This window comes from Squalius cephalus, assembly GCF_949319135.1.
Source record: "Squalius cephalus genome assembly, chromosome: 10".
NCBI classification, from domain to species: domain Eukaryota; kingdom Metazoa; phylum Chordata; class Actinopteri; order Cypriniformes; family Leuciscidae; genus Squalius; species Squalius cephalus.
Window position 1 is genome coordinate 8,636,989 of NC_137131.1, and position 24,834 is coordinate 8,661,822.

General features: G+C 35.8%; 1 protein-coding gene across 14 annotated transcripts in view; it reads left to right on the forward strand.

Moving 5' to 3' along the window:
* The first annotated feature begins 7,835 nt into the window (after positions 1-7,835).
* The window catches only part of foxp1b (forkhead box P1b), a 196,802-nt gene continuing 179,803 nt past the window's right edge, over positions 7,836-24,834 (forward strand). For 11 of the 14 annotated variants that reach the window (XR_013822614.1, XR_013822615.1, XM_079884500.1 and 8 more), the window contains exons 1-2: positions 7,836-8,175; positions 16,587-16,656. The gene's annotated coding sequence lies outside the window, so the exon portion shown is untranslated. The remainder of the gene's footprint in view (positions 8,176-16,586; positions 16,657-24,834) is intronic. The other 3 variants (XM_079884502.1, XM_079884504.1, XM_079884503.1) reach the window with 2 other exon arrangements.

Here is a 24,834-nt window from a genome sequence, read left to right on the forward strand (position 1 = left end):
ACTACATTTCTGTCAAGGTCCTTGAGTAGAAAGTAGCAACGTCAGTCAAGGGATGATTTTGGTTGGAAATGAAAGTCGGATTGATGTCAGAACCCGACTGATGTTGGTTTCTGACGTCAGCCCGATTTTCATTTTCAACCACAATACAACGTCTGTCCGACGTTGGAGATTGACATTAACCTGATTTTCATTTTCAACGTTGTGTTTGGTCTTCTAAATGCGAATTTTGTCATTGTTTTGGAGCACACTAGCTTATAGATTAAGGCTAACATATTCATTCTAAAAGCCAAAAAACATTTAATTTATAAACTGTAAATTGGGCAATATTTGAGGGAACAGCAATTTGGGTGTCCGAAACCATTGTGGACATTATTGAGTGCACTTATTCAATCTCACATTCAATCCTACTACTGGAACTGTGTTCTAGAAATAAATTTGATATTGATATGAGGTTATAGGGACGATTTCGGACAAAACCCATATCTGATTAACATGAATATATTACTATTAGATGTCACCCTTTTTTTTTTTTTTACCTTATAGGATGTTACAATGGGGTCCCTTTTCTGCATTGTGTTTTTCCTTAGTTCAAACTGATCTCAAACAGAAACAGCTTCTTAACTGGTTAACAATCTCTGAAAAGTTGAGATCAACAGATAGTTTCAATAATATCTGCCTAGTTAGACTAGATCAGAGGAACAAAGAAATTAAAGGTGCAGTAAGCTATTTCTGAGAAACACTGTTGATGTCTGAAATCAACCCAATCAAACACACCCTTCCCTTCATTGCTCCGCCCCCAAAACACACAAACACGCAACGCAAGAGTGGATGTCTCTTTATCATAGCTGACACAAAGCAAAATAATGCTTAAAGTGAAGATGATGAACGGATGACAAACGGACTAAATGTTGCACATTTGGGGCCTGTACCTTGAAGCCGGTTTATGTGACTAGCCAGTTATGTTTCAGTTTAGTTTACGCCAAACCCTGGGTTTTAGGCACCATGAAAGCTCTCCATGGCTATCCTGCTGCGGGGAAGGTTATGTTCCAGTTAAGAGATCTCAAAATGAAACTGGACCAATCCGCTGTGAGCAAAGTGACACATCTCTGATCCAGTAAAGCCACTCCCCCTGTTTCTACTCCAAATTAAAGGTCACTACATAGCAAATGATTTTAAAGACAAATTCTTCTGGCTTTTAGAAATGCTTTTTTATAAAAATAATTTTGTATGATTTAGATATTATTTAATTATTATACCCTTAATCCATTATACATGTACAATTTTAGTTTATCAATTATTATTAAGCACATATTTAAATGAATATATAAAGTTAATATAGCCTAAATAAGATTTAGAATCAATAGATAAAGCTATAAAAATGACTACATGTGAGCTTAAATGTTCAATTCTCTCTATACCAACTTTATAAACTAACTATTACTTACACTAGTATTGCAAGATATTTTCTTGTAGTTGTCCTCTTTTCATAGCTCTTTATAGCTATTTTTCAATCTCGTAATATTCTGCAGAAGAGCGAAGTGAATCTCAGTTTCACTGTTCCTCAGCATGTGATTGGCTGTTCTCTACTGATGTCACACCTATAAACTCCTAAACTCAGCTTCAAAGCCTGAGCTGACAGAAAAAGTTGATGATCAGCATCATGGTACCAACAAAGCTTGACTGGATTGGTTTGGTTTTGTCAACTCGGAACTAATCCTAACCCTGAGTTTCTTCAACTACCATCATGGTACAGGGCCCAGTGACAAACAATGACACTCAAAACTGTCCTGTTACCAGTGTTGGGCAAGCTCCTTGGAAACTATAGTGAGCTAAGCTAGCAGTTACTCTAAATGTAGCTTCACTACACTGAGGCTGCCATCACCCTAGGAAATGTAGCAAGCAGCAATATGGCAAAAGTAGTTTAGACATACATCTAAGCTATTTTTAAAAAATTCAAAGGTTAAACCAACCTTTTATTTCGACGGGTTACCGTGTAGACCTTTGAGTCTCTCTGTGTTTTTATGATATGACGATAGTTTTTCTCAAATCAAGCTAAAATGCTGCTGAAGTGACTCTGTGTAGATGAAGTTCATGCATTCATGTCCTCATATATAGACTGAAAACATCGCGAGTGTCATGCAAGATCTGAGAAATTCCGTGAAATTCCGCGTTATAGTAGGTAAATTCCGGTTTTGGGTGATTCTTAGATAGGGTTGCAAAGGGGCGGAAAATTTCCAGTAAATTTCCATGGGAAGTTAAGCTGGGGAATTTAGGAAATATTCATTACCATGGCAACCGCTTGAAAGTAACTGTACACATAAGAGATGGATAGATACATTATTTAAGGTTATTTCTATTCGTTAGAATATTGATATATGAACTTGTTGTCAAGTAAGCCCCGTTGCGAGCATGTGCGTCTCTCTAAACTTTCAGTGTGCTGCACTGCTCTAGTTGACTTCTGCGCCTTCCCCCCCGAAAATATCACGTTAATTTTGAAAACGTAATTCCTTTTGTGGATCCTCTTGGTCTTTCTTCATGTTTCTTTGACAAATATCAGTGTCTCAGTCTCACGCACGCTGCACGTGAGTTAACCACGTCTACTTATTTACATGTCGCGGTATACGGAATAAAAAAATACTTCCGTGATAACGATATGTACCGTCATACCGCCCAGCCCTACTTATGTGGTAAATAAAGTTATGCTAGCTTATTTAGCATCTAACTTATCAGCTTGCTATCTACTAGATGAATACATTTGTATGTGATATTTGCAATTTAAACATTTAATAAATATATTTCCCCATAATATCATCAAAACTTACTTCACTTTGTTTAGTCCACAGGCTCAAATGTGTGCCTTCAATAGTCTTGTGCTTTGGGCTTCTGTACATGTGATGGAGGCATGCACAGTGCCAGTAGGGGGTGTGGTCTCAATAGCCATGCAGTAAGCAGTGTGCTATGTGCATGGGATTGAGGAATGGCATGGATATTCAAGTGTATTTAAATGGCATCTGTTTGTTTTAGTCAAGATTATGCTAAAATATACTTTCCTCAACTATATCTAAGTTCCCTATGAAGAGCCAACCCTCAACTTTGAAAATTCCCAGTTTATTCCCGTTTATTCCCATAAATTCCTGTTAATTCCCTTAAATTCCCATTAATACCCATGGAAAGTTTCCATCTTTGAAAATTCCCAGAATTTTGCAACCCTATTCTTAGACTATGGGCACTTTTATGTTCTTTGGTCATATTTTTTAAAAAAACATTTAATTTCTTTCTTTGTCAAACTAACAATAAAACCACCTTAAATTTTTTTTAAGTTTTGCATTGCATTGCGGGAATGAAATCATATGGCCCTATGTTTCCCAATGCCAACTGCCGTAAAACACGAAGAAGAAGAGGAAGAAGAAGATTTGAGCTTGAGCTTTAGAGATGCTTGGGAAAATGTAGCGCTACCGCACTACTTGATCAAAAAAAAGAGCTTCGCTACTGAAAAGCTATTTGATTCAGAAAACAGTGACACTATGACCACGCTACTGAGAAATGTAGTTAAACTAGTAGCGTCGCTACTTTAAGCGGTGCTACTGCCCAACACTGCCTGTTGTTACTATACATTACAACAACAGCATATCTTGGTTCTGTGAAACATAGCAAAACCAATGTTACTCATGAATGGAGCAGAAACAGCGAACATTTTGTGTTCGTTTTCAGGATTACCCCCTTCGGTCTCTCCAGCGCTGGAAAGCTTGGAAACCTAAAGCTCTTGCCTGATCATAACCCTTCTTTTCCCAGTGATATTCCTCAGAACTTTTCTTTTTTGTAATATCTCTCAGCCATCTGTCTTTACAGTCTTTCTTTAAATCTCTCTCTTGCTCACTCTCTCTTTTCCCTCATCATGTGTGGACACGCCCCCTACTGCTGATTGGTTACAGTGTTGTGGCGCTCAGTCTGATCCACTTTCAACAGCTTCTCAGAAATCACTTACTGCACCTTAACCGATTTCTGCACCTTAACCCGTTAAATGGTAAAGAAGTTAATTTTGGAATTATTATTAATATATTTTATCAGACAGCATTGAAGTCTTTGAGACTCCAAAGATAAGGGTGAAAAGTGAAGTCAGTCTCAGCAGAAGATTAATGAATAAATGAAAGGATTCAGTCATGATAGGCTACGTGTATGTGAACACATTTACTTAAACTTTGTCTTTATGTGGTTATATGTTTTCCTTCACTGTTGTCGTCACAGGCTTTATTTATTTATTTATTTATTTGATTTTGGCTCCACCTTGTGGTCTTTGTCGGAATGAACGTGACATCTTTGGGCAGTTCTAAATAAATAATTAAATAAATAACTGATTACAGTATAAAAACATTTCCCCTTATATGGCTATATATACATTTTGACCTAAAATGTTGTTTGTTGTTGGTACAATACAACTGTTTTCTGTGTAATGTTAAATAATAATTGTCATTCATTCCGTTAAATGTCAATATGATTGAGAGTTAAATACTTTCAATTAGATTTTAGGTGTATTTTTGATTATATTCATGGTTTTCATTGCCATTAACTTAGCATGCTAACAGGAATGCTCTTTTTATGCTCTGCATTCTTATTAAGTATAGATAATTATAATAATAAAAAAGTCATCTTATTGTTCAAAGGTCATGAAAATATGTGAAATTGTCCTACCTGTGTCATGTCAGAAGGAGATAAAGGGCTCTTTGTTTTTTTCTACAATAGGCAAATATAAGCTATTGTTCCTTTGTGTCTCGGGGACGGATAACGCTTGTGAGCCTTAAGAAGAACAGAGTCCTCTCGTTTCATTTGCTTAATTACCTAATTAACACAACTCTAATTACTCCCTTTTTGAGCATGAGTGCATATTGAGAAGATGTTACATAACGTATAGTAATCCTCAATTAATTTGTTTTAGAGTGCCACTTTATCACAACAAGACCTAATCCACAAGGGCATCAGTCATGCCAAATCTACATGATGTCAATACGATCCGAACAAAATAGGCTTACTTTTATTTTTGTTTTGGAAAACACGCTACAACATGTCAGTCTTGAGAAAACGGCCTGGATTTTTCTGGAAACATCTGGAATATGTATTAAAGTTGTGTTTTATTATAGTGGTGACCTTTTAACCTTAACGGGGAATGTTATTTACTATATACTACTATATAAAAGGTTAGAGAAATTCACATAGACACATTCTCTATAAATAATTTCAAAGTCAAATAAAGGTGTACAAATACAATATAATCTGTGTTATTTTATAGTGTGGTGTCATCAGTAATAGTGAGTCCATGCATTCATGACTACTAAGTTAATGAAATTAAATCAAAAAATTCTATTTGACCTAAATAATTTGAATAATCATTAAAAAGGTGAAAAGAAAGAGGCTTAGATGTATTTCCTGTGCATACTGGTTTGAAACATATATATATATATATATATATATATATATATATATATATATATATATATATATATATATATATTCTATAATCATTTTGATATGCTGGTTTGCTGCTCAAGAAACATTTATTAAAAAATGTTTTTAGAAATAAAACATTGATGGTAATATTGAGCAGCAAATCAGCATATTAGAATGATTTCTGAAGGATCATGTGACACTGAAGAGGGTAATGATGCTGAAAATTCAGCTTTGCCATCACAGGAATAAATTAAATTTTTTAAGTATTAAAGTAAAAAACTGTTCTTTTAATGTAATAATAGTTCATAATATGACTGGTTTTACTGTGTTTTTGATTAAATAAATGCAGCCTTGGTGAGCATAAGATACTTCTTTCAAAAACATTTTTTTTTAATGTTTCTAAACTTTTGACAGGTACTGTATCGTCTTTTAATGTTTTTTTTTTTTATTTTTTTTGTATGTCAGAAGATTTCTGTCTCTTTCTTGAAAGTATTCTTTGTTACTGACAGTGGACACAAAGTAGAAAAAGAAGTCAAATTGGAGTGTTTCTCCATGAAGGGTGTGTCTGTGATGGATGTATCCGTCTCATGCCTGCAGGCGTGCAGTTTTTTCTGGATAAGAATATAGGCCAGTGACGCCCCTTGACATTAGATTTCATACCATTAGTAATATGTCCTGGGACAAAGCATTGTAATGCATCTCCTTGTGCTCTGCAAATGTCAAAACAGTGTTTATGAGGTACATTTGATTTTTGGAGAATTCTTCAGATGACAAGAAATGTTATTCCAACAATCAATTTAATAAAATAGATTTTAAAATATATCTGAGAAATAAAGGTAGCTCTGGAATGTACATGTTTTGCTACAGGGTTATTATCATTAACTAAAACTAAAAAAAATATATTTCTGTTAATTGAAACAAAGCTGAAATAAAATAAAATATAAATATTATTTGAAAAACTTAAAATAAATGAAAATTAGAAATTAGGAAGTAAGTTTAAGTTGAAGCACTAAAAGTATTAACTGAAATAAATCAAAACTAAAACTGAGATAAATAAATAACGCTACAGTAAATAGCAAAGTTATGAAATGAAAAGAATGACAAAAGCACACAACGAAATTACTAAAAATGTAATTAAAATTAACAGGAAAACTCAAAATATAAAGCTAATTCAAAATATCAATAAAACTATAATAAAAATAACATTGCCATATTCTAATTGGCTTGTCAAGTGATTGAAGTAAAAAAAAAAAAGAGTCCCAGATTACTTATAATTCACTGGATAAATTATTTTATGATAAAAATGTAATTTTTGACTGAAATAATTTGAACTCACTTTCCACTGTTAATTAACTGAAATGAACTGTTATTACTTTCACTATAACTATTAATATTCTTTAGCAACCAATGTTTCCCTATGAATTTGTTTGATGACAAAACTATAAATTTAGCTCCAAGTGTCTGCAGGAGACACAATATTCCAGAGGGTGGCGCTCTATATCCGTGAAACACCTCAACTTGGGCCCATAAAGCAACTCTTCTTTCAAAAATTACTGTGCATTTCAGTCCTTGATCAAGGACAGTCAGATCTCTCCCTTATTCCAAGATCTTAGATGAGTGCTGCTCACACTGAATGCTCACCATTCTACAGAACTGACCAATGATTATAGCCTACTTTTTAACGAGTTATCTAATTATATAAGTTTATATAAGGTTTACTTCACACCTACACTAACTCTGTTCCCTGCTCACTTTTGAAATTTCCTCTTGAAATTTATTTGTGGGTAGCTGATATGAAATACTTTTGGGTATGTAGGCTATCTATATATAAAAGTATTTCATATCCGCTATATATATATATATATATATATTATGTATATATGTTTGAGTTGCAGTTTATACATGTATTATACCCTTATACATGTATTTACATTTTAATATAAAATATTTTGTGCTACCTTTATTAATTAGTTCAAGGAAACTTAAGTGAATATTGTAATATAGCATAGGCTAATATTATGAGAATTGTGAATACGCCTATATCTGGTTATAACCACTGTGTAGTTAATAGACACTAGTATGCTGATATTTAGATTATTAAATGCCCCCACTCTCTGCACTTCCCTTCTTATGGGTTGTCCTTCTCCTGAACTTTCACCCCCCCACCTTGTCTTGCTTCACTGGACAATTTCGAGGAAAAGACAGACAGAAATTCTGCATTTACATCAGTTGCAACTACCAAACTAGCAAGCAAAATTGATTAGAATTATGTCAACCGTGAAAAAAGGTTACCCTATCTTCTATGTAACTCACGTAGCATATCTCGGACTTTTTTTTGTCACACTTTTGTTTTGCAGCGCAAAGATCTGCAATGAATGTTGTTTACAGCAGGTGGATGTGGATATGACGTCACGGGCGTAGAACATCAAAAAATAACAACATCCAAATCCGCGATTCTCTCTCTTTTATGTGTGTGAGCAAAGGCGCAATAAACTGTAATAACATGCGAAGCAGCTCCGTGTAGAAAGGCGGCGTGAAACGGGCTCGAAACTGCGGCGTTGCTCCCAGTCCAGTGTTTGCAGCTGAAGTTAGTACCGCTGGCGGAGTGATATATTTGTTGGTTATTTACAGTGCGTTTAATAGCACGCGCTCATGGTATACAAGATCGCGTGAAGAGTTGAATTTGTTATCGTGCACAAATTTCCGTGTCTATCTCGTCCCTGTCAAACCCCGGTAAGTTCATTCACCTCCTGCATTCTGCAACATTTTAGGGCACAATATGGACACAGTTTGTCTTTGTTATCTAATTGTTGCCTTATTGTTTTTAAGCAATATTGGCGTAATGAGCAAATTAACACACAACATTATTGTTCGCGTGTATAATAACTACTGTCCGGGCGATGCATTTTATTTGTAGTCTTTAAGTACTTTTCAGAAGTTAGCTCTTTAGCTAGCAAGTTACGCTGTTCGTTTTTTTGTTTGTGTAAACAACATTTATCGTTACATATGTGTGACAGCTCAGGTGTGACGTGGTGCGTAAAAACAAAGTTATTGAAATCGCGATTCGTTGCTATCGATGGCGTAAAAGTTTGCGAGCCGAGATTTCTTTCGGTGTTCAGTGTTGTATAGGGGGCTTTTCCCCACGTGTTCCCTCAACCACAAACAAACTTCGTTTGGAGTTAAATATAACATTAACAGTGCAAAAGAAATCTGTTGAGAATATCGCGACAGTTTCCCCCGTGCATTAAAAAAAAAGCTCAGTGCAGTAACGTTACTTATCATCCGGTTGAGTTATGGAGTTCAGAGTAGAAGCGTTCAGAATTAAGTGTTCAGCAAGAGCAGGCTGTGTTTCAAAACCTAGTGAGTTGCCTAGTTAGACAGCATTTTGAGCATCATATGGGTTATGAACGTCCGGACGCGCCTGTGAGTTCCATAAACGCTGTCTTGTCTCAGGGTTTGAATTGGAGACACAGCCGAAGTGTAGCTCGTGTAAAATTGGTTTTCAACATCACTGTGTTGTAACAAGTGTTCGAGATAAATGTGCCTTAGCTCGTACTTTCTGAATGTGAACCACACAACCGGTGGATAAATAGCCTACATTTAGGCTACTTAATACAAGACAAAAGTTTGAAAAAGTGCTGGAAATAAACTTTTAAATTGTATGTAGCTGTCTTGTACTTCAACACAATAAAATTAGCTCTTTTCGTTCAGAAAAATGTCAGTTTAAATTTAATTATAATTAGCCTGAAATATTCTTCACACAATACTATATTTGCTCCCACTATCGTTTTAGTTTCGTTTAACTAAATATATATTTTAAATATTACATTCTGTTGTTTAAACATTCACAAATTAAATAAACAGAACATTTCTACATCATACTTAAAATTATTTTACAGTGTTATATTTGATATTATTTATCTGTTTGCACACATATTCAATGGATCCAGATGTAAATCAGTAAGTGCAGATTTTTTATTTTGAAAGTGGAAAGGAATAAGAAATGTTGCTTTTTGCATTTGTTTGTGTATTATTATTGTTATTATTATTATTATTAAAGGGCATAAACTGAAATTACTAATCATTAATTGTATTATTTACCATTACCATTTTTTCCCCTCATTGATTCTCATTAATGTAACTTTTAAACGTCTTTTCAAATCACACTTTTAAATGGGAAAGCAGCAGCTTTAGCACCCAGCGTTGGTAAGGCTCAGTTCTTTGGATTAGTCATTGTCTGAGGGAAGGAGAAGATGAAAAAAAAAAAAAAAAGAATGCTTTTTTTTTGGTAGGAGAAGTAAAGTAAACAGCCTCCAACAAGCGAACCTTGACAACCCAGATTAAGGAAAACACTGGAGATCAAACAGTGCTGCTGCTGGGCCGTTGTCATGAGCTGCCTGAGAGGGAGAGACAAAGAGAAGGCCAGAGAGAGAGAGAGAGAGAGACTGTTTGAACAGGCACTGGAGTTTGTGCTCACTTATGCAGAAATGGACCTCTGCAAACGCAGACTGACCCAGGATTAAAAGCACTGGCTGAACTTTTCTATACAACTTTTCGGCCTTGATGCTCAACAGCAAGAGAGCCTGAGTTATTTCATCCGTTTCATGATGGGAGCGCACTACTGTACTCACCAAGTACCTGTAGTAAAAAATCAGATCTTATGCCTATGCTGTATTTTATTTCCCCATATATACTTTTTCAGATTCCAAAAATAGATTTGTGCGTAATGTTACTCTGTCATGGTATTACAGGAAAAGCGTGCAAATTTTTCATTCCAAAGCTAGTATTTTCAGATTTACTCGCAATCGTTCAGAAGATCATGATGAGTCAGATGTGTGTGGTGGTTACGGCACAGAAAGGTTTTTAACATCTTCACTGAGGTAAAGTGTATTTAAATGAACTGAAATCTGAGAATCGTAGAGGTTAAAGACAGCTCGCCGAATAATGCTTGAAGTTGTGATGTCTGAATCATAACGTGGGAAAGAGGTTGCTGCGTCCCGTGTCTTGCTGTGTGTTCGGGCAGCTGTTGTGTCTCTTTAGCGTGTGGCTTTCATGCTGGGTTGCCTGGCTAGAGAAGCCAGGCCGTTGGCCAGTCGCTGGACGGCTTAGGCTGAGGATGCAGCCAGGGTCTTGTTTCTATGGCAACTCTGAACGCTGTCAGCGTGCAGCGATAAGTTTTTTTTAGAAGTTAATTATAGCTTGTTGTTGTTGTCACCTCAAAGTCACACTGAGGAATCCAGGTACTTTATCATTTGTGTACCTGCAGGCAGTTGAAAATTACACAAGTGGACTGGAAGTTGCCACTTTTTTTCTTTTTTAAATATCTCACCTAGTGAATTCAAATAGGTTTTCGGGTGAAAATCTTTCTTTCTTTCTTTCTTTCTTTCTTTCTTTCTTTCTTTCTTTCTTTCTTTCTTTCTTTCTTTCTTTCTTTCTTTCTTTCTTTCTTTCTTTCTTTCTTTCTTTCACTATATACCAGTCAAAATGTTGAACACAATTATTTATTTACTTGTTTGCATTTTAGAATAATAGTAAAATCATTAAAATTATAAATATCACTAATGGAAGTATGGGATTGTAAGTAACAAAATCTTTTTTTTTAATTGTATAAGAATCAACTGAGGTGACATCTGGGATGCTTTTTAAATGGTATCTATTAAATGTATCTATTTATCCTGGACATTTGACTGCTGCTTTTCCTTCAATATTCATACCAACTAATGCAATTATTTTCATATTTAGCATCATTCACATATATCTGCCAAAGTATTTTTTTTCCCCCAAAAATGTAAGCATGAGCCTTTAGATCAAATGTTTTTTAAGATGATGTGAAACTTAAATTCATTCACTTCTGTCCAAATGTATGACTGGTAGTGTATTTATATTCAAAACAATGTACTAAAATTGAATGAAAAGAGTTTGAATCAATGCAAAAATGTTTTAGTGATCAATGTACAGTAAAGAGGTCACTGATTTGTTAACATCGAAATTGTTGACTTCTAGCTATAGTCATCTTATATGTCCTTTTATTGGATTGTAAATCCAAATGGATCGGATTAGAGGCTGGATTAAATGTTGAAATGGTGTGATACTCACAAGTCCCTTTATGCCAGCTGTGAAGTTGACAGTTGAGCTGGGATCAGCTCGTTGGATCAGTTTCTCACTGATCTAGCCCCGAAGAGCTGAAGAGCAGCAGCCAATGCCTGAGTTTCTGAATCCTTAAGCAATATAGATGCTGCTCTTTCCAGGAATTCGAATCATTGCATTTGTTGACATTTATGTCATGCATAATGTGCAAGAATTCTTTCCAGCATTCTTTCTGTGCAAAAATTGGCATTGATATTGATAGCTCAGAAAGAAACAGCTGGAAAAGCTACGGAAGGCAAGAACTGCATACAGTGGTTTTCATTTCTTGTGTGATTTTTTTTTTAATTTTTTTTTTTTAATCGGCTGTAATATACAAGAGTTCTGCTCGATTGGTTTACCCAGTAGTTCAGAATCAGATTTTTACCCATAAAAATGAATTAATTAGATACATTTTAATAATTTTAGGTTTAATATATTTTTATTATTTTTATATCTAAATTATTATTATTTTTTTAATAAAATTAGTTAGGGCTGGGCGATATGACCAAACTCTTATGAGTCATTTTTAGGGCTGTCAAACGATTAATCGCGATTAATCGCATCCAAAATAAAAGTTTGTTTTTACATAATATATGTGTGTGTATGGAGTATAATTATTTTCTATATATAAATACACACACATGCATATATATTTAAGAAAAATTTGTTATTTATATATAAAATATTTATATATAATATAAATTATATATAATATAAATATATATACACAGTATATACATGCAAATATTTCTTAAATATATACATGCATGTGTGTGTATTTATATATAGAAAATAATTATACTCCATACACACACATATATTATGTAAAAACAAACTTTTATTTTGGATGCGATTAATTGCGATTAATCGTTTGACAGCCCTAGTCATTTTATTTTACAATAATGATTTATGACAATATAGTTATTTTTGCTTCAAAATTATGATATCGAAAGTTGATATTTCATAAATCTCATCACCAATCACAAAACAACTAATACTAGCCTAACTAACATAATTACAAATTTAAATAAAAAATGAAAACTCAAGTTCATTGAAAATTAAATAAACAGTGATAAAATAGGATCGAAGAAACTACTAGCCTATAGAACAAAGATACAAATGAAGTAGACCTACCTGAAAAACTGCTAGCACTAGATACAGCAGGTCTATAAAAATACTACACAAATTGTGTAATCAAATGTACACTACATTGTCTTCACTGTGTAAATTAAATATACATTTATATACAGGACTCCCTGGAAGAAGAGATTTTATATCTCAATGGGACTATCCTGGCAAAATAAAGGATAAATAATAAATAAATGTATTCTTATTAAAGTTACAAAAGTGATTCTGTCAAGAGCAATGAATTTGTTTGATTAACATTAATGGCATAGACGGCAGCAGATATATTAGGCTGCTGTCACTTTAAGACCGAATGCACTGATCTAATATACTGATACACATTAGGGTGACCACCTGGTTATTGCTCTGTTGCAGGACAGTAGATGTGATTTTGTGCAATTTGTGGGAAATGTGTGTGAGATAAATGTACTACTATTATACTATGTAATTGATTTTTATTAGTTGGAAAGACTATTTGGAATCATATTGAATGATAACGTTTTAAATCGTCAATAAGCTTTGTTAATTGTGACCGGTTCTGTGACTGGGACTCAATTTGCCCAGGTTGAATTGATACTACTAAATACAGTAGTCAACATTTGAAGTGAATCAAAGTTGTCCTAAGACAAGAACAGGTATTGTTCAAAATTCATGTATAACTTTGATGAAAGTTTTTGATCCACTTTAAATGTTGACTACTGTATAATGAACTGAATAACAGGCTAGTATAGGAAAAAAAAATCACATTTTATACTAAAATAAATTTCCTTAAAATTGACATGAAATCAAAATTGACCCTATTTACTTTGTTAGTGCATATTACTAGTGTTGTGGTGAACAATTAATATGTGCAAGTTAATACACATAAAAAAAATGTTTGCCGTGGTAATCTTTAATCAAAATCGGAAAAGTTACTTCCGGTCTGGAATGGCGTTCCTTTTCTGATGACGTCAGTTGGACGGCTTGGGTTGAAAACGCTTTAACCACTCCCCTTAAACCGTTAGTCTGCTATGTGAGCGAGAGATGTAGAGGAGGAACGCTAAAGTAAAACCCTGCCCTCTGTTCAATATTCCGTTTCACTTGTAAATACGTCACAACACTGGAGAAAAGTCGTTTGCAACATCCGGTTCACTTCACGGGGACTTTAAGTAGCGACTTGTTTATTTTACTTTATTAAACTATGCAAACAATAAATGTCTTTACCGGATTCAGTTCATCTGAACTTTTTTTTTTGTTGGATCTGGCAGGTTTAATCTGGATGTTATCCAGTATGAGTCTAGAAGCAGTTCTGGCTGTTGTAGCTAATATTTATGAGATTTGATGTCGTCTACACTGGTTCCTTTAGTGGTTCGCCAATGCAGTCGTCATCAGCAGAAATATACGTCTCATTAGTGGCTTTTTCTATGGCCCGCTATACGTAAGCCATCCGCCATATTGGAACAGTCAAGATATTGGAACTCTAGCTACAACTGTAAAATGCGGGACAGGTGGTCACCCTAAGACACAAGTGTTTTATTTCTCAACTGTTTGCTTTCACTTAAGACCTACATTTTGGCACATACGTGTGTTTATTTGGCCATTCAAGCCCAATAAGGCACCAAAAAGACTTCAGTTTATGTGCCAGCATTTCAGGTGCGTGCGCTCTGAAACGGTCTCGTCCGTTATACCAGTTGAGTCTCTTTTTTGCTACTTATTGCGCTTGAACGGTTTAAAATCAATGGTTTGTAAACCGTAAGGCTTAAAAACAGATTCAAATAATACGCTTTCATGACGGTGCAGCATGGTAACATCACGTGAGCTTAACCGCGATAGTCGATAGTCCAAAATCTCTACCGGTTGACACATTTCTTTTTTCAAGATAATTTTCAACCCATTTGATCTGATATTATCAAAACTCAATTTTGATAAAACTTTATAAGCTTGAAAACATCATCTTGGCGGCATATATAATTAGCAGATTTTTTTTTTTTTTACATTGCAGAAATTAAAATGTGTTTGTTTACAATGCATAAAAAAAACATGCACATGATCAAAAGATGTTAGACATGCACAAGTACAAAAACTCTGAGCCATATGCTTTAACATGAACTCAGCTGGCTATGGAGACCTTCACACCAGTTTTCATACCAAGTCGGTTCAGAATTTACACATCATAACCTCTCTTGCACTTCTGAAATCAGAGCAGTGTTGCTGCACTAAATAACAGAAATGTATATGATAAATCTAAACTTCACTGATTGCCTTATCATGACACGTTAGTCATTCAAAACTTTTTCACATTGTTGGCTCTTGACTTTGGTATGATCTCAGATCCATACTTCACGGCCAGTAGTTCAGATTTGCTCCAAAGCAAATATGATGAATAGATGATATTATAGACATGTTAGAAAATAAATATTTAGATTTATATGTTGTATTTTATATTTTATGAATATATAATGTTTTATTTTAATAATAATAATAATTTATTATTATTATTATTTATTTATTTTAATCACTTGCCAAGCCATCAGAGTGACAAGTTCTGAAAATTATTTACAATGCTTGAAGAATACTTTCAAAACAGAGGAGAAACATATTTGGAAAAGGATAGAGTAGATGCCGATATTGTTGACTGGTAATTAATGTGCGTTTTGTCTCAGCCTTTGAGACGTTTTGTCTCTGCTTACGTGTTTGTTAAAGGGACATCGTTTAAGTGCCCTCCAAGGGAATCGAGTTTTTCCTCCCTCTCAATAGCAGCATGCTCTCAATTAGAGTATGTTTAATCAGGAAACCAGCTCGAGTACTAATTACCTTATCATAGCATGCATGTTAATTAGTTTTGCGAGAAGGTTTCTTTTTTTCCAATTGAATGTTCAAATGAATTCAAAGGAGAAAAAAAAAAAGAAACGATGGAACTTTTCTTTGATCTTCTGTTTACAACTATATGTATGTGTGTTTATACCAAAATGTGGCCTATTTGCTGGTTTGAACTTCGAAGCAATTCTGGTGGTCTTAATTGACGTGTTGCTTGTTTATTTGATATGTAAGGTCTCATCTGATGGATCATTATGAAAGCACGGCAATTATCTTAAACGCTCAACTCGGTAGCAAACCTGCCTCGTTCACATGAAAGCGCTCACGTATGGCCTTTTTTGCTTGCCGCTTTGAGAAACCGACTGAAAGTGAATCATTTTGAGTCATTGTAACTTCATTTCAAGAAGCTGTTTGAAAGATGCTCCAACATTTATTTCAGGTCCAGAAAGTTCCTGACAAACATCTGTACTTTGTCAAACAGGTGGTGATATCCAAGCTCTAAAGAAAAAATCAAACTCTGTAACAATGGAGCACCATTTGTTGGTTCTTTGTTTTTCTAGTGCAGAGCGAAGTGTTGAGAAAGAGGCCTGAGAAATGTACTTGGGGATTACTGGATATTTCTCTAAAAGCATTTTGATGTTATGAATGAGCATAATGTAGCCTACGATCTTCTGAAGCGTGGATTGATCAATTGGCCAATGCCGAGTGAACTTCAAAGCTCGAAAATGAGAGAATCAATCTTTTGATTTAATATCATAGAGCGGCGAGATGGGAATTTTGAGTGCATTTCTGTGTACTTGATATACAATTGTTTACAGTGATTAAATGGATACTTTCAGGAGGGTTTATCACTTGCAGTTTATTGGTACAATACACTTTTTTTTTTGTTTTGCTATGATTTAGTGTAATGGTTAGAGCAAATTACACTTTGATTAATGAAAAATGGATCCATATTCAAAACCAAATGTCAACCTAAATTGAATTCAGATTGTGGAACCTTTTTTTTTTTTCTTGATTGATGGTAAAGTCATGAAATAAAATCATATTCCTCAGTCCTGCAACATTGACTGTTGATTGTTGTATATTTGTGGTTTCAGACACCTCAACGAGACTAAAGGGATTTAAGCATACAGTCTACGATCACCTGTCAATTTACCTTCTGAAACAGTAAGAAACTTCATACTTATTCTTGTTACACAAGCTCTTTTTCATTTAAAATGGATTTTAATGCTACTTAAATGGCCTTTTTTTTCACACGTCTTTTTTCTACTGATATATTAGCCCATATTTATATATTTTGAGATCATCAGCATTGGACAATGTTTTTTTTTTTTTTGTTGAGAATTATTACATATAGGGCCTGCATTATATTTGCATTATATGGGCAATTGATCACCCCAATCAGCCAATAATAACCCATTTTGGTCTATGTGTCACCGTTTTGCATTTGCTCTAAAAAATCAGCAGATCTAGCAGTAAAAATGAAGTACAGCTTGCAGCCAAATAATAAATAATAATAATGTTTATTTTTTATAGTGCCTTTCAAGAACCCAAGGTCGCTTCACAAAATAATACAAACATTCAATTTCAATTCAATTCAATTTCATACAAATGAATTCCTAAGCATAAAAGATATGACATCTGAAGTTATCATTATTGAGAATTACTATTCTCCTTAAGTTTAGATGGTCCTCCTTTATTCTGCAATTTCAGAACCGCTTGCTTGGATAAAAATGTGTTTGTTGTCATAATTCAGTAACATAGAAAGTACCATCCTTAAAAAAGTATTTTGTAAAAATAGATTGCAAGATGTAAATATGCTTATGCATTTTGGCATGGTTAAACATCACAGGCCTGTCCTTTATCAGTGCGTTTGACAGTCTTGCTGTTTGTCGCGTGCACCGCACCATTTGGATGACAGTGGTAACTGGCAGTCGAATAACCAAATTATTTAGTCATGGGTTTTAAACGGGCACGACGGCAAATGGATGTCAAGTAAATGATGCAATTTATTCCCCTTTTCCTCCTCCTCGCCAGGCGGGCTGCCACGGGACTTCTGCCAGCCTTAAATAAGTGTTACCCAGATGGCACTCGCATGACGCCCACTTGGTTACAGAATTGTTCCGCGGGAATAACTCGGCTTGCCACAACAAGCAATAGGTCAATTGAGCAGCGAGTGCCTGTTGCTTGACCCGTTTTGCATATGCAAATCTGCTAATGTTGTGTCATTTCGGTAAATTCCAGGGGAAGGCAGGCTCTCGGGGCTTCCTAAATGAATTGGAAAGGAGCCCAGTTAATGAGGGCGGAGGGGAGAGAGGTAAAAAGAGACGCTTACTTCCTCAGCTCGCTTCCTTGCAAGTACATCACTTCCAAGTGTCTCGGCTTTGCTTGAGCTGTGGTAAAGGGAAATGTCTGTAGTTGGGCTCTTGTGGTAATGGGATAGTCCAGCGAGCACTTGGATAAGTGATTTTTTTTTTTTTTTCACCTCTCTCGCTCTATAGTCTTCTTGAACAAAATTCTATTTTTAGGAGGCGTGGAAGACAATGCCATGGTGTTTTCTCTCTCTTTTCACTCCATCGGCATCCCCTTTCGATACCTGTTTATTTATCTCTCCTTTTCTTTCCGCTTTGTCTATCCTTTTCTCACTTTCACCTTCCAACCCAACCTCTTTTATTTTCTGCCATTGTACGAAATGTTCCCAGTGAAATCTTGGGTAAAGGTCAGTGCGATATACGTCTTTGTTGAATTTGGTTACAATTAACAGTGTTGTTTGGTTGTTTTACTGCACATCAGTCATGTCATGTTTTGACATCCTTATTGACAAACTAAATTGAAATGGTACAATGCTGATATTGGCAATGCTTTGTCTGGAAAATATACAAAAAAGAAGTGTTACAGGAATCTCTTATCATTCTCAAAATTTGTCAAAACTTGTACAGCGTGCGCCCGGGCTTAAGTGAACTGTGTCCTCTGCATCTCCCTAACGTGCTACAGCTGCAATCGATGCTGCCCGAGCCGACAGCAGGAGCAGGACAATGTGGAGATGATTTTCTGCTGCCAAGACTTAAGTAAACAATCCAACAATCCATAGCCCCGATTCCCTCACAATACAAGCTCAGCTTACAACAACCCAAAGACCTTGTTTTCATTTCTCATGCTTTTTACTAAACAAACGCTCACACTGCATATCACAATTTTTACCCCACTGGCAGCCTGTTACTTTTTGTAACGTTATAGTTTCACAAACAGAACATTTTCGGTTGCATTTAAATCCCTTGAATACAAAGGTTTGAACTGCAGAATTGCAATTTGAACTTGAATGTTGAAATAGATGGATTTGTATTTAGTATGTATATCACATCATATTTAATAAATAGTTGGACCAGGATGGAAGAACACTCCATTTTCAAGAATGCATTACATGTGTTGATTTTCTTTCCATTACAATTCAGTAAACTCCTCTTTATTTCAAACAAGTTTCAGTTCAGTGTGACTAATTTTATTTAAATTTCCAACTAATGAATTGAAAGGGAGCCAATTTAGTAATCTAGTTTTAACAGTTTATTGAAAGTCTGCTTTCTCAAAAAAGAAAGAGAGCATGTCTGTGGAGATATAATTGTTGGTGTGTTGCATTAATATTCAGTTAGAAAAAGATAAATTGTAGTATAATAAAGTTGGTTGTCTAGAAAGTGGTCCAGTTTGGGCTTTTCTAAACAAGCGGCAAATAGGAGAGAGGTTTGAATCTGCCCGTTTACATTCGATTTTGCAATCACTCCTATGTACTGTAAGATGCCAGTGTGTAAAAGTCAAGCCAAAGAGGTTTTTTTTTTTTGTACAGGCAGTAAAATTGATTGTTTTAGCACCTTACAAATAACAGCAATAATTGGATGTGCATATAACCTCAATTATCAAAATTTAAATGCTGTGGATTCTCCTTTGGAATTTAATTATATCGCAGCTTGTTATCGACTATAAACCCAAACAAAACAATCAAAACATATTAACAGGCTCAGCGTGATAAGGGAAACAATCTTCTAAACTGAGATAAACCATCTCATGGATTCCTCGAGCAACCCCCTCACCTTGTATTTGCTCTTGTGTGATCTCTCTGAAAGCATCAAAGGATGCAAGCTCTCTCTAATGTTTCTCTTCCTTCTGCCCAGAGAATAACCCCTCGATCACACTGCCAGCATTCTTTTTTAAAAGCAAAGAAAGATGAATTTGGGCCGTAAAGGCGCGTATCACAAGGGCTTTTTATCCTAAATGGTCTTTAGAATTGTTATCTATAGGGATGGCGCATTCCCAGCACTGTCGTGTTCAATCAAGTGTCCACTTAGCCGCGGCCAGGAGTAATTGTCCCCAAGTGGGCCACACACTGACCTGTTAATGTCTGTGTTGACCCTCTAACCTTGTCAGCACGTCTTGGAGAAGAGCTCTAAATCATCTCGATCTCCTCCGGCTCTTCCCGTGCTGCCGGGTCAAAACGGAGACCGCCTCAGGCAGACCACTCCCTTAAATTGTCCTGTCTTTGGTAGGTCATTGTCTTGAGGATGAGGTCCAGATTCAGGATTCACACTACTTTATCGCTGCACAATCATGGTGGTGGTAATTGTTCTTCAGTGCTGTGTAGTGCAATAGTAGATGAAACACGCATACAACTGTATGATAATGCAGTAAAACTATAAAAACACACTATAAAGAGTATTTACTGCGTGTGGAACACTTATAATTGGATTTTAGTGTGTCTGTGGAAAACTTGTTACCACAATGCTAGTTTTTGTGGTTGGCTGCAAGAGCATTGCTGTGTGGTTGCTAAGTTATGGCTGATGTTTACACAGTGATGTTTAATAATTAAGTTTGCAGATTTTGAAAAACCACCAGCACCACCAATAAATGTTCTTCGGTGGTTCTTTGCAGCACCTGATGTTCTTAGGTCTTTTTTATCAAGAACCATTTTTCAGTGTATATATAGGGCCAGAGACTTTATAAGGAGAAAAGATTAGGGATGTTCAGATCAGGATTTTTGCAGCCGATACAGACTGCCGATTTCTTATCATATGATTGGCCGATACAGATACAGATTCCAATCATTCAAGTTTTATATAATATGTAAGCTTTCTGTTGACTCCTTATACCCTGAAGGCATTTTTAATGATTTCATGTCTAATTGGCATACTTGAGAGTAATGGCTTATAACTCTACAAAAAAGTGTCATCAAGTACATGGTCTCATTTGATAGAAAACCTTTTAAATTTAGAAGAAAATAGATTTTCATCTATTGCTTAGAAAACCCCAGAAAAAGTGATTTCAGTTTATTGATTTATTATTCATTTTTGACATGAGTATTAGAAAATGTAGCCTATATCTGACAGGCCATAAAATCAATTTTGGACTTGTTCACAATCATGTCAACTGCATCTGGGCCAAATTTGCACGGGCAATAACGTCAGCTGCTGTTCTTGCTCTCTTCTCTCAGATAGTGAAGTGACACACACCCGCCTCCTCTCACTCACTCGTCTCATTCACTCCGGTAAATAGTGCTTGTATTGCACATAATTTTACTCATTCCTGCAGGTTTGTTGCTCAGACCAAAAGTGCACTGTGCGCACGCCTCTCAGTCTCAAGCAGCTTGTGAGTCGCAAGTACCAAAATCGTTCGGTATTGATAATTATTGACTTTTTTTATAACCTTTTTTTTTTGCAGTAGAAAAGTTTGAATTTAACTTTCAACAACATCTGTAATAAGTAGGGGTGTAATGGTTCACAACATTCACGGTTCGGTTCCTTGATTTGAAAAAAAAGAAGAAAAAGGAAAAAAAAGACATTTAAATAAATTATTTTTAAATAAGTGTGAGTTTTCCTACATCTTGACACTTTTAGTTTTATAAATGGGGGTAATCTTTGAAGGATGAACAAATAATGTTTTGGTCATCACATTAAAAATAACATTTAAATATAATAATGTTTTAGTTTTGAAGTGCTGGAAAAAGATGTGTCACTCCGCCCAAGTAGCAGTGCTTCGCTTTAGTTCCCAGTATAAGGTTAGAAGATGGCTGTGTCTCATGTGACCTTGTTATTTGTACACACTGTGACTATACAAATCACAACATGTAAATAGGAAAATGTTGGTGTTATATTGTCACTTATTGAGAGCGTTATGTTAGCTGGAGCCGTTTAACTCCAGTCTTTGTGCTAAGCTAGGCTAGCGGTGGGTGCGTCAGACAGAGTTACGGCACGCACGGATATGAAAAGGGTATGTATGAAGTTATCTAACTCTGGGGGATACGGTGAATAAGCTAAAGTCCCAAAAAGTCGGCGTGTTCCTTAAAGCCTATAACTAGTTCATTCATGGCACAATGTTTCTCCTGTTTTCCACGTCAGCGCCGTTTGATCCGTTAATAACGGAGAAATTTGAAAAATCGTCAATGCAAGTGAATGGGAGAAAATAATTATTTTCTGGTCCCGTTTGAATTTTGCCATGAATGTGAACATATGTTGTCTGTGAATTTTTTTATATAACTCTCCATGTTACGAGTTTGACAGTATATGGTATGATTCTTCGGCTAGGAATTGTGGAAAAGACATAACGAGAAAGACTACATGTCGCCTATGTGACGTCACCCCATAAAGTTGACTTACCCGTGGTTTTCGCCAACCTCAACGATTTTGTCCTCTCCCTGAAAGAAGGCGGTGAAGTGCACCAAAGATACAGCCATGTTTAGCGGGATCCGTGAGCTAGTGTCCGTGTGCTAGTGGTGTTGACGTTTCAAACGTGTTGAAAGCAGCGAAGAGTTGTAGTCCACAAAGTGCTCTCACACAAAGTCTAACCGTATCAAACTTCTACCCGCTAAATTGTAGCATTCTTTACACGAAAAGTTATATAAAAAATTCACAGACAACATATGTTCACATTCATGGCAAAATTCAAACGGGACCAGAAAATAATTATTTTCTCCCATTCACTTGCATTGACGATTTTTCAACCTAGAGGTCCAGGGGGATTAGCAGAAGGGGCGGGACTTACCAGACCTTATGTAGCCCCGCCCCTTTTCAGCGCTGCACTCGTTGTCTTTTGTCTTTCGGTCTGTATTTTCACAGTGATCTTGCGTATTTATGAATGAACGGCTCGTTTTAAAATCTTCCTGGTCGACTGACATTTCTTAAGACATCTGCTTTAAACATTACAGTCCTCATGATAACTTTCGTTAACTTTACATTAAGTAAATCCACTTCAAAAGCTAATTACTCCTGGACAGCAATGCCATAGAAATATACAGAGCGACAGCAAAAACGGAAGTTAAAAGACAATATTCTAAAGATGGCTGCGCCCTTGTTTCTCTGGCGCATAAGGTCTATATCGGACATTTTTTTTTTATATCGTTACAGACAATGGTGTACAGAATCGGCCAAGAAAATTGCAATCAGTGCATCTCTATTTTCAGATATTATTCCTGATTTGAAAATGTTTTGTTTAGTTATGTTTTCTGTAAGTTCCATCATCACAACAGTAGGTGGCAACAAGTGACTTGTCTTTGGGTGATTTATTGATTTGTTCAAAAACACTGGCTGTGTCCAAAAGCTTAAAAATTCTGCCTTCGGAGGATGCTTTGCTGTCTTTGATATTCCTCAATTCATTGTTAAATTCTGTGACAGCTAAGCTAAAAAATGCCGTCTGAAAGTTGCAGTTGGTGGTCAGTTTGTGTGTAAATGTATGTTCTTGACCAACATTTTCCACTTTTGATGTAATTTTTAGTGAGAAATTATATTGTAGTTAGGGTTGTGCCAATGGATGAAATCATCGTCCATCGTGATGGCTGACCAACATCATGATGGAGAGCCACCATCGTGATGCTACGCCCCCCACCCTGACAGACCAGCCCAGTCTCACGGCAGTTTGTGAAGTGGTCACGTAATTGAATCTTTTTATTCGTGTACACGGACACATTTATCAGGGTTTTTTTTTTTTTCGTGATGGTCAGCACGAATCCGTAGTGTTAAGAGAGACTACGGTAGCGAGTAGTATGAAAGGCCGAAAATCCAGTTGGTTGGGGTGGTGGATGGGTCAAACAACACAGAACTTTCACCCAGGAGACCGGGGATCGTGTCCCATGTGTCAAGTTTCCTAAACCCAACCGTCCCGTTCTTTTTTTCCTAAACCCAACCGTCCCATTGTTCTTTTACTAAACCCAAACGTCCCGTTCTTCTTTTCTTAAACCCAACCGTCGTCCCGTTCTTCTTTTCCCAAACCCAACCGTCCCGTTGTGGTTTGTTGGGCCATGTTCATTTCACGGAATTTTCGGCGATTCTTGCAAAGCTGTATACAGCTTCTCTGCTGCAGCCTGACTGGCAGAAAGAATCGTGCTACTTTCCCCCCCCCCTAACGTGCAACCTATTGGAAAGCCCGGATGAGTAATTAGTTGGGTTCGTAAAATAACGAAATTGTAGTTTAAGTAGAACTTTTTTTTTTTTTTATGTAAAGAGATATTGTAAAATAAAAAGTGCTTAAGAAGTCTGCTCAGAAGTCTGTCCGAAATCAGTTTCATGAGGTACCTTCATGTGCAAACGCTGCCTGCAAAGTTATTGCCTGTAGGGCAGTGAGGCAACAAATCAACTGCCTAAGCTTTCGGATACAGTCACTGATTCATTCAGCAAACAAAACGTGATTGTCTTCATGAGCGAGTCATTGAATCATTCATTCAACACAGATTCATTCAGTAACAAAACTCAACTACTGAATGTTTGCTGGATAATTCTGCTGTGGCTTTGTTTGGAACTATTTCATTGTATAGACCTTAGTCTGGGACAGGACAAAAAAAGATTTACAGGAGAGAAAACAAGGATGAGAGGGATAGAATACAGTGCGTTTAATGGATTGTACTGTTGTTTAACAACAATTCTGATTGTTCAGCTGTTAACTTCTTTCTGACAAAAAAACAAAAAACTTTCAGTAGACGAAAACTCCAAAGATTACGCAATCTATCCCTAACAGCTTGTTTTCATTTGCATTCAATTTAATTTAGCGCCTAACCTGACTACGGTCAATTAACTTCTTGTTTATTGTACTGTTGTGTAAAAGCAATATTACACATAAGCATGCGAAGGCTCAGAACATAGCATATCAGATTGCATTCTAAGATTAAATAATTACGTTTTTGCAAGCTTAATATGCAGAGATGTTTATAAGTAAGCAATTTCTAGAATACATTCTTTGAAGTTTAAAAACTGTGACTCCGTGGTGCTTTCCAAACGTTGCTTTATTTGTTGGAAAATCCTGGCCAGCCTGGCATAGTAACAGTGACTCAATCACTGGTGTTAGTTTGGGGCATGGCTATCTGTTTGACTGACC